Raw genomic sequence first — 7,478 nt, forward strand, 5'->3', positions numbered from 1 at the left:
GTCGTACTCTTATTCCTTCACTCGGATTTTGTCCACATAGTTTTTCCTTGTAAAGTTTTAACGAGGTGCATTCATCGTCAGAAGAACATCCGAAGAAAGTATTCATCGTTGCACTCTTTTTCCTTCGTTCTGATTTTTTCTTATAAAGTTTTATTGTCAAGGTTTTAATATAACATCACTCGAGTCAAGATGGATTTTCTTATTATAGATGATTCATCTATAATAAGAAAATCCATCTTGACTCGAGTGATGTTATATTAAAACCTTGACAATAAAACTTTATAAGAAAAAATCAGAGCGAATGAAAAAGAGTGCAACGATGAATACTTTCTTCGGATGTTCTTCTGACGATGAATGCACCTCGTTAAAACTTTACTAGGAAAAATTATGTGGGACAAAATCCGAGGGAAGGAATAAGAGTACGACATCTCTCACTACTCGATAACGGCCTCATTAAAATCCTTGTTATGAAACCATGATAGAAAATTATCAAAAAAGGAAAAAAGTGTACAACTTTGATTGTTCCCCTGTTGCAAGCATCACCTGAAATTATTAACTTTTTGTATTTCATTCTTGTACTTGATTTGCCAAAAGTTGATGTAGGTGATAACTTTGTAAAAAGATCGATGATATTATCTTCAGTTGTTGTTAATCTCTTTATGTAAATCCATAGTCTACTTGAGATTACGAAAAAACTGAGCATGTCCTTTACTAGTTACCAATATCTTCGAGTTGGAGAAGAGCTATACCTCACTAGTGTCATTTGTGAGATATGACTATGCATAAATTGTCCTTAGATATGATACTTCAAGATCAAACATTTTTTGTCCATCTTCAACTTGCGAAAAAGATATTTTCAGCATCAAATATTTCGAGGATTTTTCTACATATATCACCGTTAAGTTAACACGTCCATGACAAGTGAAAATATTTTCTCATAATCAGCTTCAAATATTTTGAGAAGCTTTACTAGAGTTAAATAATATTTATATTGTCATTTGTCAATTATTTTTTTATTGACAATCTCTACAAATTATAGTTCTAGATAGTCATTATTATGCATAATAGCAAAAGACACATTAAGAGCAAGATAATAATTTGATCCCAAAATTTTTGAGAAAACAAATAATTTGTTGAAATCTCATATATTATAATATTCTTGTTATTCTTCGGGAATAAAACATTCCAAATTGTTTCATTGAATTAATTGGTCGATCTTGCTTCTAACGTCTTGAACATTTACTTGCAATTAAAATAATATATGGTCTTGCAAGATATTGATTTCTTTCAGAACAACCTGCCTCCATTATTTTTTAATTTTAGATATTCATATATTTTCTTTGAAGGGGTCAGTTTTCGCTTCAAACGAGTTATATACATTGTTTAACTTGAACATTAATGAAGCTAACAACATATGCTAAAGATTTTGGTATAGATAACTTTGTATTGAGGTCTTATAGGATCACTACATTATTTAACTGCCAGTAGACCTGATATAATTTTGGCAGTTTGTATTTGTGCTTGCTTTCAATTTGAACCTAAGAAATCTCAATATATTGATGCTAAATGTATACCGAAATATCTAAAAAAGACTCAAAATTTTGGACTATGGTGATTCCACATTCAATTTAACCAGATATTCATATACTGACTATACATGGTGAAAATTAGACTGGAAAAGCACAAGTGAGTCATGCCAATTTCTTGGTGATTGACTGATATTGTGGTTAAGTAAAAAGCAAACCTCTATTGTTATATCAACAACAGAGGCTTAATATTTAGCTGTTGGAAGTTGCTGCTCACAATTGTTATGGATTCAGCTGCATTTATAAGATTATGGGATCTAAGCTTATGAACAACTTGTTTTATGTGACAACATGAGCAATTACAATCACATATAATCCAGTTTTGCACTCCAGAACCAAAAACGTCGATATCAGAAACCATTTTATCAGAGGCCACGTCATAAAGATTGGAATATGTGTCTAATGAACAAAAAGCTGTCGATATCTTCACCAAACCATTGCTTGAGGATAAGTTTTCTTATATAGAATATATTTTGGGATTAATTGATTTATCTTAATTATTTTCCTTTTTTATGAATGAATTTAGGGGGAATTTTGTTTGTGTGTTCAACACAAGTTGTTGCACATTGCTCTATTGATTGCACTGATAAGATGAGATGGTTAATTGAACCAAGATCTCTGCTGAAAAGCTCAACATTCCTTAGTTTTACTTGACTTTATCAAATAGTGCAATTAGAGTGAATTATCTCTTATTTATTGACCTGCTAAAAACAACCGAATGGTTATTGCCTTTTGAATTCTAAAATTTTTAAATACTTGAATTTTTTAAATCCATTATTTATTCANGTCAATCACCAAAATCATACGTCAACATTCAAAACAATCCAAAATTTAACTTCAAAATAAAGCATAAACCTATAGGAGAATCCTCAAAATCTTTTCGTAAAACTTTAAATATTAATTAAGCGAATAAATGCGGAAAATCAATGTCCTTCGGGAGTGTACTGCCGGACTCGATCCACTCAAGCGTCAGCGTCTTCCTCAATCTCATCATCACCTAAAACCATCAAAACCTAGTGAGTCTAATGATTCAGCATGTTCTAACCATGAGTAACAATTAACACATATACAGGCACATGCGTAAAAATCATAATTTTATTTAAAATAGCTAGCGTAAATTTGTAAGCATAAATAAATCATAAATCATTTAATCGTAAAGCTTTCCATCATCATATATCATTTTAGGTGAAGTTTGATCTTTGAAAGTGACTACCTGTAATCATATCATGTGGTCGACTTATCAATCTTAGCTCACCATTACGCATGGGGATGTGCACTAGGTACCGCCGTAAACGAGCTCCCTCTGGGGCCTTCTCCCTCACGATATTCGCAATCTATCATATTTGTCACAGTTAATTCACATCTTTCAAAATATTTTCCTTTCCTTTTTTATTCATAAAATTTCGTATCCTTTCCAAATTCATAAAATATCATTTTAACAAGAAAAATCGTATAGCTTTAGCATAGATAATAAAATTTCATATTTTCATCATAAACGTTTTAAAATATCAATTAGCATGTATTATGAACTTCGGAACACTGCCAGACCTTTCGTACTATCCGGGACGTAAAATGACTATTTTACCCCTAGACTCCAAAATTCACGATTTTGACTTTTTCTTATTTTTATTGACTCGAGCCTATCCCAAATCATCATATAAGCTTAAATTGACTTCTAATATTTTTCTTAAACGTAAACCCGAGCCTTTCGATTTGTCGACTTATTAACTAAACCGTGAAGAGTTTTAATCTCAAATAAATTCCAAACTTAATATTTTCTTCCCAAAGTTTAAACATAAGCTTTTCATACGCTATATACCCTCATGAACCACGAATCACACCCCGTGGACCATGGTTAGAGTCACTTTCCTTGCCTAGGCTATAACCGCACCCTAATTCTCCAAACCAAGCCACAGATTCACCCTAGACCCGAGCCACCCTCGATCCACCTAGGACCAGACCCTCACTAGTACCTCCTGGACCCTTCTTGACCTAGCCTAGACCAGCGCATCAGCCCCTAACCCAAAGCCAAGCCGCGCGCTCCTTTCCCTTAAGCCTTCACATCGCGGCCCTCACCAACCCAAGCCACCATGAACCATGGCTGCACCAGGCCATGTCCTAACCTCGAGCCATCATCCCTTGACCCTACTAGACCAGCCTATCTTCCTAGACCAGCCGCGTGCCCCTTGCTGCAAGAACAAGTCGTGTGCGAGCCCTAGTTCTCCTAGGATTTCCGCATGGCCTCAGCCCACCAAGCCACGAGTCCAGCCCTACATGGACTCTTCCTAGCCTTTCAACCAAGCCACGTACAGGCCCTGAACCAAGCCCTAAGCATTGAATCCCCCCAGCCGAGCCCCAACATCCAACAATCCATGAGAAAACCCTCGTTTATATCCACCAACCATGCGCGGCTCCTCTTTATCATGTCCAGCCCTCGTTTCTCCCTTAAACAACCCTTTTTCCATCTCTTAATCATTCTATATTGGCAGCATGTCCTTTAGGATTCATAACGTTCACAAACGAATCGTAAAATCATCAAAACTTTGAAAATAATCATCCAAACGATAAACTATTTGTACTCAAATATTTTTCATGCAAAAATACATAAAACATGCATAATATAATTTGAATGGTGCATCAAAAGAGTTTAGAAGCGTGCTTTGCGTTTAAAACGCTCAAATATACGATCGTTGGCGTAGGTTACGAAGATAGACGAACGGGCGACGAAAACTCTTCGAATTTGGCTCTCCAAAATCTCGAAAGTTTGATTGTGTGTGGCGTGAATTTTTTGGCTGCTATGGAGTCCCAAGAGCCCTAAGATTCTTATTTACTTTTTCGAAATTCATGTGTTAATAGGTTAGGGTTTTGGGATTTTTGGTTTGAGATTAATTGGGCCTTCTAATCTTAGGTAAATTAGACCTAATAATACCTATTTAATTGAAAAATAAAAGTTTACAAAATTTATTTTCAAAAATAGTAATTTTTGGGCCTTTAAAAATTATTCGTTTGACCAAAACTAGCTTCTCGGATAAAATCAAGCTCGTCTCGTAAAATAATTTGGGCTCCAGCAATTTTAGAAAATTTTAATAATATTTAATCATATTATTAAGCCTCAAAAATATTTATCGAATTTTTTTTTTAATCTTGTTCATCCCCGGTCTCCTTTCCCGAGCCTATTATCGAATATGCGAATAAAATCATTAATTCTCATGAAATCATGCACTTAGACCTTCAATCATATACTATATATCATTGAAGCATTTAAAATCGATTGAATAAAGCATTTAAATAATTTAACTAATTTAACTAATTTACGATTTACGTGGTTTGACTTTTGGACGTTACAAATCCTCCTCTCCTTAAATAAAATTTTGTCATCGAAATTAAGACTTACCGAATAATTCAAGGTAGAGACTCTTCATTTCTGACTCGGTCTCCCAAGTAGATTATTCCTCCGAGTGATTTAGCCATTTGACCTTGACCATCTTTATCACCTTGTTCCGCCGCCTTCTCTCTTGTCTGCCTAACATTTGAGTAGGCCTTTCCTCATAGGACAGGCTTGGCGTTAGTTGCAGTGGATCAAAGTTCATTACATGTGAAGGGTTTGACATGTACTTGCAGCGCAAAGATACGTGGAAGACATTGTGAACTCCTGCGAGATTAGGTGGCAACGCCACTCGATATGCTATGCTCCCACCCTTTCAAGTATCTTGAATGGTCCGATGAACCTCAGACTAAATTTGCCTTTCTTGCCAAATCTCATAATACCCTTCATAGGTGCTATCTTTATAAATACGTGATCACCGACTACAAACTCGAGATCTAGTCTTCTTTTGTCTGCGTAGCTCTTATGTCGACTCTGAGCAGTTTTCATTCTATCTCGAATCCTGACGACCATTTCTGTGGTGTGGTGAACTATCTCGGGTCCCATCGTAGCTCTTTCTCCTACCTCGTCCCAATGGATAGGCGATCTACATTTCCTTCCATAGAGTGCCTCGTATGGAGCCATTCCTATAGATGACTGATAACTGTTGTTGTAAGTGAACTCCACTAGAGGTAGCTTCGGTTCCCAACTCTCTTGGAAATTGTTCACGCATGCTCAGAGTAGATCCTCTAGAATCTGTATGACTCTCTCAGACTGACGTCTGTCTGAGGAAGAAATGTGGTGCTGAATAATAGCTTGGTCCCTAAGGCCGCGTGCAAACTCTTCCAGAATGATGAAGTGAATCGTGTGTCTCTATCCGACACTATAGAGACGGGAATTCCATGCAGTCTGACTATCTCTCGGATATATAGCTCCACATACTGTGTCATTGAAAAAGTCGTCTTTACTGGTAAGAAATGTGTTGACTTAGTAAGACGGTCCACTATTATGGCGTTGAATCCTTTCACCGTCTTTGGCAAACCTACCACGAAGTCCATAGTAATGTTCTCCCACTTTCACTCTGGAATGGGAAGTGGTCGGAGCATTTCCACCGGTCTTTGTGCTCAGTCTTAACTTGTTGACACGTCAAGCATTTGGATACAAAGTGCATAATATCTCATTTCATTCCTGGCCATTAATATAAAAGTTGCAAGTCCTTGTACATTTTTATACTTCCGGGGTGTGTGGAATAAGGTGTAGTGTGGGCTTCGGTCATAATGTCAACTCTAAGTGAATCTCCACCAGGAACCCGGAGTAGACCTCAATATTTTTTACAATTCCATCGTCGACTGAATATAACATCCTGCCCTTCGATTCATCTCGCTTTCTCCATTTCAACAGTTGCTCATCATTAGACTGTCCGGCTCGAATTCTGTCTCATAGATTAGGATATACCGTCAAAGTAGCAAGATTAGGGGCCTTTCCCCTAGCATAAACTTCAAGGTCAAAACTCTAAATTTCAGTTTGTAGAGATTTCTGCACTGATAATTGGACTGTCCATTTTCTACTCAAAGCGTCCGCAACTACATTAGCTTTGCCAGGATGATAGCTAATGTTGCAGTCATAGTCCTTTATAAGTTCTAGTCATCTTCTTTGTCTCATGTTCATCTCTTTTTGGGTGAAGAAATAATTGAGGCTTTTGTGGTCCGTAAAGATCTTGTATTTCTCACCATATAAGTAGTGTCTCCAAATTTTAAGCGTGAATACGACTGTTGGAAGTTAAAGGTCTTGCGTCGGATAATTTTTCTCGTTGGTTTTCAATTGTCTAGACACATAAGCTATGACTCGATCGTGTTGCATGAGAACTGTGCCCAATCCAATTTTTGAAGCATCTGTATATAACACATATTCCCCTTGTTCTGTCGGCATAGCTAGTATTGGCGCGGTAGTGAGTGCTTGCTTCAACTGATCAAAGCTATTTTGACATTCCAGTCCCTATATAGATTTTGCATTCTTCTTTGTCAAAGATGTCAAGGGTACTACAATGGTCGAAAAACCCTTGATGAACTTGTGATAGTAGCCAACTAAACCCAAGAAACTGCGGATTTTCGTTACACTTTTAGGCACCAACCACTCTTTAACTGACTCGATCTTAGATGGGTCTACTTCTAGCCAAAACTCGCACTTACTGAACTTTGCATATAATTTTCGATTTCGTAATACTAGCAAGGTCGTCTTCAAGTGTTGATCATGCTCCTCTCAGCTCTTGGAATAGATCAAAATGTCATCGATGGAGACGATAATAAACTGATCGAGGTACGGCTGAAATTCGTGATTTATGAGATCCATGAAGATCATCAGAGCATTAGTCAGTCCAAAAGGCATCACTAAAAACTCATAATGCCCATAACGCGTTTTGAAAGTTGTCTTATGCACATCCGCCTCTTTTACTCTCAGCTGGTGACATCCAGACCGAAGGTCTCTTGTATTTGATCAAACTAATCCTCAATTTGGGATAATGGAATCTT

The sequence above is a fragment of the Primulina huaijiensis genome, chromosome 14, assembly GCF_012295235.1.
Source record: "Primulina huaijiensis isolate GDHJ02 chromosome 14, ASM1229523v2, whole genome shotgun sequence".
In the NCBI taxonomy this organism is placed as follows: Eukaryota; Viridiplantae; Streptophyta; class Magnoliopsida; order Lamiales; family Gesneriaceae; genus Primulina; species Primulina huaijiensis.